Below are 10,000 nucleotides of genomic sequence, written 5' to 3'. Positions count from 1 at the left end.
TTAAATCAGATTTTTTGGATTTAAATAGGATTTTTTTTACTAAATTTTTTTTTTTTTTAAGTAAACATTTTACATTGTTAAACATAGGATCTTTTATTAAAACATATTTTACTATTTAAATCAAATAAATCTGTTTTTGATTTTTTATTTTTGATTTTAAATCCAATTTTATGCAACGCTGCACTATTCTATACAGGTAGCCAAGCAGTGATGATTTTAATGAAGCAAGTCAATGAAAAAAAACGGACGCCAAAGCGCTTTCTTGCTTACGCTGCCTAAACCGATATAGATATATCACAATGATGGACTTTATTTTATACCATGTAGCGATCAATACGTATAATCAGATTTCTCCAGAAAAATTGATGCAAGCTCCGATTACTGAAACAAAATTTAAGTTTTTCCCTTTTTTTTACCGTTCCTATCTCATTTATGTGAAAAACGATTCTTTAATTTCCAATTCCCGGTAAGAGTACCGTGGCTGGAGTTGACCTGAGTGGAGACTAATTTTCTCATTGACAATTTTACGTGGTACTTTTGCATGTCAAATTAAGGGCCGTATTCAATTATTTCTGCGTATGCGATAAAGTTTTGCATACCGGACTTTTCGCCTACATTGCGTATTTTAGCCACAGAACTTATTGTGCGCGTACCAGCTATTCGCCCTATTCAATTCCAACAGACGCGAAAAAACAGAGAGACGTGAAGTCAGAACAAGCGAAAAGTGGTGTCAGATTCGGGGAAATCAGCCTGAGCACTCCAATAAGATGCAGTAACATTAGGGATCAATGTAGTAGTGGCCGATTAGTCCTAATAAAACAGGTTGGGGTACTTAAGTTCGCACAATTGCCTCTAATTAGCGTCTTTGCACAAGTGGTGAAGAATGGCATAAAGCAGTATTTTTTGGTGAAAATAAGTAGTCCTGTCAAATTTGGGGTACCTGAAAATGGGTGCAAGCATCTTTTAATGGGGCAGATGTATGAAGCTGTGGAAAGTGATAAAGTGCAGAGTGATAAATGACCAACCAATCCGCTCCCACCTGTCATTTTTCAAGCACAGCCTATGACAGTTGTGAGCTGATTGGTTGGTCATTTATCACTCTGCACTTTATCACTTTCCAGAACTTCATACATCTGCCCCAATGTCTCTAAAGTGTAGTTTTAATAAAAGTGAAATTCCTCCCTCATAAAAGCACCTGCAATCCCAAAAACACTTGACCTCTTCTTAGAGCACCCCCGGAACCTTATTTTGCTAGTTTGCGAACCTGTCACCCCACTTTGTGCTTTTTCGCCCCAAAATGCAAAGTACTTTTTTGGAGTGTTCGTTAGTTTTTTCCTGGAATTTTTTTACGCAGTTGTCCTTTGGGGGGATGTTCCAAGGGTTCTGAGTGCTTTCCCCACCTTTGCACCCCAAAATAAAAATGTTGCACTTCTTTTCTCCTGCTATTCAGAGGCGAAAACTTTTTCGCCTATTACATTGTATTGACTTTTCGCGTACGTGAAAAGCGGATGGAATTGAATACGGAGATAAGTTTCCGACTGGCGAAAAGTCGCAATCGGTGATACTTTTTCATGGATCTCGGCTTTTCATTTGTAATTGCATTCGGCCCTAAATCTTTTCGTGTTGACGTCAGGAGGAAAAATGACTAACGTCGACTACAAGGCAATCATAAGACCTCGGTTGGAAAAAAAAAAAAAAAAAGACTTTCGCCGTAAATTCAATTATTATGATTTACTAAAAAGACAAGGTTCATATCAGTGTATATAAAAAATCAACACATAGTCAGTCACTTAGGAGTTAAAAATTAAAACATAATTAGGACACCAAGGAATAGTCCAAGACCACTAATTGATGATGGCAATAGGTGGTTAGTAAGGTGCAGTCACTCAAGTACCATATATGTTGGCCTAATAATGAAGCATTCGGATAAATAACCAGCATGTGGAGTAAATATCACCTGCAAGATGAAGAAAGTGGAGTCTGGGCAGTCGCTGCTAGCAATAATGTCTCGCAGGGTGGTGGGGGCTGACGGTAAATGCAGGCTACAAAGATGGCGTCCGCAGAGGTAGCAGGTCCAGGTGGATAATAGAATGGGTCCCTAGGTGTCCAAAGATTAGCAGCTTAACGTGTTTCATTGTGGAATAATCCCACAACTTCCTCAAAAGCATGCGATGGACCTTGAAATATGGCTGTCTTATATACCTAAATAATCATCCTAACAGGATAAAGGTGCAGCTCATAGACATATCTAACAGTCTTCCCGCTAGGCTGTTTAAGCAGGGTGCCGCGCCCTGCACGATTTTAAAACAGCAAAATGTGCCCTGCCCTACCTGCCGATGCCCTGACGACACAGGGCGCCATCCCCACCCACAGGCAGCACTGTTCCAGGGGGAGGGGCGGGTGTGTGAAATTGCGGTGCAGCGCTCGGCATCTGTTCAGAGTGAGGGGACAGCTTGGGGTCAGCCCAACATGTCCTTAAGTACTGGGCACGCCCCCAGGAGTGATGAAAAGGGGGCGCGCCTTAAGGATACGCCTCTTTTCAGGCACGCACGACAGCACCGGACCTAGAATCAAACACTAATCAACCAAGCAGTGCAATAAAGCATAAATCATGTGGGGTTATATAGAAGACAATCATATAGGGCCGTATTCAATTAGCCGCAAAAAGTGCCGTTTGGAGAAGAGTTTTCTCCGATTTACACTTTTCGCCTGTTTTCAGAGTATCTCTGTATTCAATTCCCTGGAGTTTTCTCCTATGTGAAAACGCCATAGGCAAAAACAGTCGAAAAAGTTTCTCCAGCAAAATCCATATTTTGGGGTACAAATGTGGGGACTTGGTTTAGAACCCTTTGGACATCTCCCCTAATGACTAATAGGGTAAATAAAATTTTTATTTAATTCACCCCAAAAAAACACGTAATTTTTGGGGCGAAAATGATAAAATGGTTGGAAAATGGAAAAAAAAAGTGGGGGGCCTGGTACTTTGGGGGGCTATATGGTTGGGACAGGTGTTTTTGGGATTGCACAAGGCTGCAGCAGGTGTATTTGAAATTTTTTTTAAATCTTCCTTTTAGATACGTCAAAATATACTAGTACCTATTTCAGGTAGCCCAAATTTAACCTCGATACTTATTTAAAAAAGAAAAAACATTGCTTTCTATCATTTTTCGACACATATGCAAATATGCATATAAGAGCACTTTGCAACAAAAAAAGTTCACTAAATACATTTATTAGGGCCACTACTACTATTCTATATTGATTCCCAGGGTCACTGAAGCTTTTTATGGGGTACAGACTGATTTCCCCCCCAAAAAATAGGTCCTTTTAGCTAGTTTCACTTTGGAGAACATTCGCCTATCCGCGTTTTCGTGTGTTTTACAATTGAATAGGGCAAAAAGCGGGGACGCCCAATGGAGAAAACATTGTGGCAAAACAGGCGAATTCAATCCGCTTTTCGCCAGACGGCACTTTTTGCGGCTAATTTAATTCGGCCCATAGTGTAAAATTTCAACAGAATTCTATAACAAAATGTATAATTAGCAATTATCAGTACAAGTGTATGTTTTTTAAATCGCCGGGTCCCTGTCAAATGATGTAAACAGTGAGGACGTGACCCGGCAGACCGATCTGCAGCGAGTACTGTAAAAGACGGGTCATGATGTAAACAGTGAGCACGTGATGCAGTCGACTAGTCCGCTGACGCATCATGGTAGATGTTCACGCAATATGCATATCTCCATTCAGGTTGGGTATGAAATCCCGCCTGTCGGGATGACGCTGGTCAGAATACCGACAGCCAGAATCCCGACACCCATAGAGAACACCGGTGAGTATTTTCTAACCCCTACCTTAACCCTCCCTGGTGCCTAAACCTAACCTCCACCTCCCCGCACCCTAATCCTAACACTCCCTCCCCGGTGCCTAACCCTCCCCCTAATGCCTAACCCCGCTACCTAACCCTAACCTCCCCCTAACAGCCCCCTAACAGCCCGATACCTTCGGGATGCCAGCGGTCAGGAAACTGGTGCCGGGATCCCGACCTGTCAGGATTTCGGCGCCGGTATTCAGACCGTTGGCATCCCGCATGGCGGAATGCCAACTACATCTCCTCCTGTGAAACTATCAATGGCGAGTGCATTCAGCAGAGCTAACTGGCCTAAGACTGGGTTGGCACCATGGCAGGTTTCTACTCTGATGAAGCCCTTGCTGTAGAACCAGCCTGTCTGACACAGGTTGGATATCAAATACAGACTGCTTAAAAGCCGCCGGTTCAAATCCCGACCCCGGATGCCGGACAGATCAAAGTCTCGACGCCAGCTGGTAAGTATATTTAACCCTCCACTGTCGTCCCCCCCCCACCCCCAAACTAATCGTAAAACCATGGGGGGTGCCTAACCCTAAGTCGACCCCCGTGGTGCCTAACCCCCCCTCCTGCCACCCTAAACCCAACCCTCCCGTGGGGGATGCCTAACCCTAACCCCCCCCTCCCCCCTAATAGCTTGCGATGCCCGGCTTACCTACGTTCGGTATGCCGGGGCGTCAGGAATTCGGCGTGGGGCTAATGATAGACGTTGGTATTTAGATGCCTAGCTTTAGTCCCATACCGGGCTTTCAGTGTCGGGATTCTGGCGGTCGGCACTTCAACCGCTGGCATCCCGACTACATCCTGTCGGACGAAGCCTAGTGCTGGTATTGGCATTTTGGTGGGACCCCACGCTTATTGGCATGGTTTTGTGGATAGCAGACTAGGCAGGCAGCTAGTTTTGTTTTTTTATGGGGATGGTAAGTTTCGTGCTAATGATCATCATCCTCATCAACATGGATCTTGCATGGGGTGAAGCAGCAACAATGGACACATACCTTCTAGGAGATGCAGAGAGTTGTGTTTGTGGGGTGGGGAATTATGCCCTTAATGTACTTGGGCTATTCTATCCTCTTCTCTCCTCTCAGTAACAGGAGTCATAGGCATAAGATATGCCCAACTCAACATATACGCAAGTCCAATTTACTATGCGGTGTAGGAATATAAAGCTATTTTGCACTTAACATGAGCCCTGTAATATGTATTAAAATTAGAGAAGCGAGATTTGTTTTTCCTAAAAAACTAACATCCGAACTGTGGGGTTCCAAGTCGAATCCCAGCTCAGATCACTTTTGGGGTTCCGAGTAAAACAGAGGGAATTGGTATGAAATACCGTCGGCCGCATGGCCGGCGGTTTGATTCCCGTCAGCGGCAGCCCGACAGAAGCAGAGTGCGACGCAGCGGAAGCCCGACAGTGCTGGAAATCCCGATCGTGGATAGGCAAGTATCCACTAACCTAACCTAACCCTCCTTAGGGGTGCCTAACCCTAACTTCCCCCCCAAGTGCCTAACCCTAACCACCCCCTTCCCCGCTGCCTAAACCCAAGTCCCCCGGGGGGGGTGCCTAACCCTAAGTCCCCCACGGGGGTGCCTAACCCTCCCTCCCCCTAGCCTAACCCTAAGTCCCCCCCGGGAGCCCTAAACCTAACCCTCCCCCCCCCGCGGCTGTCCGCTCGTGGCGCCCGGCATCACTACGATCGTGATGCCGGGCGCCGGCCTCATTTCACCCTTGCCGGGATAAGACAGTCGGGAAGCCGGCTGCCGGTATTTAGGCAGTCGGCTTCCCGATTGCCTCCCAAACAGAGTCCTGGCTCTTGTCTGCTGTAAGCTCGGAACTCAAGATTTAAAAACAGAATTTCTGGTTTTCAATTGCATATAAACAGGTCCAAATGACATGATTTTACATATTATTAAAGAAATCCAAAACCAAATCCGAACCAACATACCTGAGGGTGGTTTTGCCAATACCAACACATGTTGGTTCACGTGCACCTCTAATTAAAATATAGTATAATGAAGCGTACACTCACAATACCCCTGCTACAAGTACTTACTACCTCTGATTGTGCCAGTGCCATAGTACCAGTAAATACGTCACGTACACTTTGATTAATTTCAATGTGAGAGCTTTGAACAATTTAAAAGACTTTTGTTCACTCTTTGGGTGCTTACAGCAACCGAGCTGACCCTACCCCCGTCACATTAATCACAAATCAACAGATATCCATATTCTCTTTTCTACTTCCTAGAATTTGTAAAATCAGCAACAGGCAATACATTAATATTTAATGTGAATAGGAGTATGCACAACCGCAGGTCTACACTGAAATAAATTATCCAATCCACATGCATTAAGAACAAAATACACAGCAGGGAAATATACACAAGGAAAAAGAGAATATTACCAGTTATTTTCATTAAGTATCTGAAATAAACCACTGAGACAAAGAAAGTACAGCACAAACTCTAATGCTGGAAAAATAACTCCCACCCTAGACTCCAGCAGCTATTACGTCACATCAGCCAATTATACCATTTAATATTATATGCATCTAGCCAAAAACAAAGAGCCACCTCCCTCTTCTGAGTGTACACAGAAATAAACCAAGAAAAACTAGCTTCTCGACTCAGCTAATCAGAGGCCCAAACCACTACATGCTATAATCAAATCACTAAAAGGACTGGCACATCGTACTGTGCACAGTACACCACTAATAAAATGTTATATATATTTATATCCATGAATAGCCATACACAGATTTATCTGTACCCATGTATGGGGCAAATTCAATTGAACACTGTATCAGCCATTTAAGTCAGTGCCGACATCGTAAATTTCCTCATCTACCTCTATGGGACGTGAGCGAAAATTTGCTATGCCAGTGAGCGCAATGTTCCGTTTCCGTAACAGCACATTGCGTGGAATTGAATACATACACACATATACTATATCTCTATCTATCTATATATATATATATATATATATACACACATACATACACACACACATAGCAAAGATATTAACACAGTGATGGTGAACAGTCGACACCCAGAGTTGCTGGCTGCCGAATGTTTACTTTGTTGAGGCTTGTACAGATGTGTCCACATACATCCATCCTCCATGTGCTACGAGTCGCATTACACATAACTCGCGAGCACTGTGTGACTGAGTAGCGCCGAGCATCTTTTCATGTCGCTCTTTCCCTTAAACGCGACTTATTCGCAAATGCTGCTTTACCGTGTCATCGGCCGTGACACTAATGTAGTATTTGGAGCGCAAATACAGCCGGCGTCGACACACAGAATATAGGCATGCCGCATATCATTTTAATCCGCAGAAACCGCTTGCGCGTCCTATTCACATTTCATTGTGATTAAGGTGCATTTTTTAAAACGTAGCATGAAAAGATGCTCGGCGCTACATAGTCATACTACGGCATAGCGCAACTAGGACTGTTTAGAGCGCTAAGAGACTAGATGTGGACACATCCGTAACACTTAAAGGGCTGCAGATGTTATTACAGTGGTGCCGCTTTCATTGAATTTAATGTTCCAAGCTGTTATTGAGATTAAAGGTAATGTGCAGGCCTTCTGAAGGTATGAGGGCCGGGAGTGCATCAGGTTCTCTGCGTTTATTAGGACTGGCAGGCATACATCTATCCGCGCACACGACTTACATACTTTTATGCACAGAGCGGTATTCAATGGTTTCTACCCCCCCCCCCCCCCTTCACGTCCGGCAGAGCTATTCAATTGTTGCTCCAGTCGGGAGCGCGTTCAGCTGTCGGCGCACCATTGCAGCTCGCACCCTCCGGGGAGTGCGAGCTGAAGTGGGCGAAAAGCGGCCCGTTTGGGCGCCCGAATGTCACTTTTCGCCATCGCGCACAGCACTTTGGTCGAGGGTAGCCGTTTTTCACGGCTGAACCCGACCTCCATGGGCGTGACCAGCGCGATAATCGGCATCAATTGAATAGCGTCCTGCGATCTCCTGCCACTTTAGATGGGAGATCGGGCACGCTAAAACAATTAAATACCACCCATAGAGTTTCCAAATTGTTCCACACTAATGACATAGTACTGCTGACACACTACATACATACATACACATGTAGTTGCAGGCACACATGTACACGCCCATGTATCTGGTCCCACATGTAACAATGTCCCCCCCCAGCAGACTGCACATGACATATAACCATTATTATCTGCGGCCCTGGCCCCCCTCCCAGTCATTGTGTCAGCAGAGGGGATGCTGCATTTGTCCGGGCATCAGCCCCTGATGACGCAAAGAGCGGGTGATCCGGGTGTAGCTGGATGGGACACATCCCCGGCGGGTCACGGACACCCGGCAGAAGGGGGGAAGAGAGGAGGCGCCTCATTGTGCGGGGCCTAGGCTCGGTCCGGGCGCTCCCCTCGCGTGGCTGCAGGCCCTGTGTTCCTGGGCCCGGGGAGGGGGGGGGGGGCGAGGGCCGCGGACCTCGGTGTGGGGTTTACCTGCTCTCGCCGTGCGCTCAGCTCCTCTCAGCGGCCGCCGCCTCCTCCTGCACGGCGGCCATCTTACACACAGCAGCAGGCAGCCAGGCCGGGGGAGGGGAGGAGGGGGGCGGCGGGCGGCTCTCACCGGCTCCCGGCCTCGGCACCACGGGGAAATGCCGCCGATTATCCGCTCATTTGTTCGTGCGAATAGGACGGGCGGTCGAGGGACGGGGTGTTATAGGGGGGGGGGGATCGGTCTCCTCGTTCGGGGCCAGGGTCGGATTTTTTTTTTTTTGGCGGTAATTGGAGGCGGGGTAATGGCGGTTTCTGTGGTAAATGTCTGTAACGTGAGCCCTCCCCCTCCACAACACCGCAGGGACATCACACAAATAAATATATATATCTATAGATTTATGTATATATTTGCTGAGACACGTGTATATATATATATATATATATATATAATACATACATACACACACATGCACATATTATATTCAAGTGTATCAGCAACATCACACCCAGTATGGAAGGGGTTAATTACAGCCTTGGTTTCACCAGTGGCTGTGGAACAACAATTCCCAGCACGATTTACCACCCCGTTCCCCAGGCATCCCCGTCTCCCTCTACTAACATCTCCCCCCCTCCCCCGATAAGAAGTCATGCTTGAGTTAAATGGCAGTAGAGATGGCCGCCATGTGGCCATCGGAAGTCGAAGGAAACTAGTCGATGGTTATACTGAACGCCTGCACAGTATAAACAGGCACGTGCTCGGTGGCACAGTTCTGCGGTCACCACTTAGGGGTGTCCGTACCTGGAAGCATGTGGTTGACCATGGGATGGCCACCAGAAGCAAGCATGCGATGGTGGCAAACATCACAATCCCGATATTGAATGGGAAGAGTATTTCTATTGAATCAGGAACATCAGCGGTTGCCAACCATAGGTTTCCGATGTCCATCCCTGCACCTACTACACAATTAGACACCTCAAGATGTCCCCAAAGTTTGGCCATGTTTTGGCAATTGGTGAATGATATACAGTACTTGTCCACGGGAGCTACATTACATAGAACCCAGGTTCCAGAGATACTGTTAGCTCTGAATGGGACCCCAAGATTTAGACGGTGCTTTCCCTGGTGGACAAGTTTTTTTAAAAAAGATTGGCCAGTGCTCACATTACTAGGCCCCATATCACCGAAAAATGGCATGCCTATAATTAGTGGCAATGCAAATAATAGGGGTAACCATGGTGCATATTTTCCATGCTGTGATGTCCTAATCGATGCATTCGTACATTGTAGTGCTGGGCCTTGAAGGGCTTTATTACCTAACATGATACAGGTTGAGTCTCCCATATCCAAAATGCTTGGGACCAGGGGTATTTTGGATATTGGAATATTCCGTATTTTGGAATATTTGCATGAAATATCTTGGGACTGGGACCAAAATCTAAACACAGAATGCATTTATGTTTTGTATACATCTTATACACACAACCTGAAGGTCATTTTATACAATATTTTTAATTGTGCTTAAAACAAAGTTTGTGTACCTTGAACCATCAGAAAGCAAAGGTTTCACTTTCTCAGTCATGATAAAAATATTCTGTATTTCGGAATATTTGTATATGGGAGACTCAACCTGTAGCAGTAAAAGT

At 45.7% G+C, this 10,000-nt stretch overlaps 1 protein-coding gene across 1 annotated transcript in view; it reads right to left on the bottom strand.

The window, feature by feature from the left end:
* Positions 1–8,578, bottom strand: part of ZHX1 (zinc fingers and homeoboxes 1) — a 25,214-nt gene extending 16,636 nt beyond the window's left edge. The window contains exon 1 of the mRNA XM_088453154.1: positions 8,360–8,578. The gene's annotated coding sequence lies outside the window, so the exon portion shown is untranslated. The remainder of the gene's footprint in view (positions 1–8,359) is intronic.
* Positions 8,579–10,000: the final 1,422 nt, after the last annotated feature.

This window comes from Taudactylus pleione, unplaced genomic scaffold (genome assembly GCF_031769625.1).
Source record: "Taudactylus pleione unplaced genomic scaffold, aTauple2 ptg000571l, whole genome shotgun sequence".
In the NCBI taxonomy this organism is placed as follows: Eukaryota; Metazoa; Chordata; class Amphibia; order Anura; family Myobatrachidae; genus Taudactylus; species Taudactylus pleione.
Note: the sequence above shows the minus strand (reverse complement) of the source record. Positions and strands in the feature narration are given on the sequence as shown.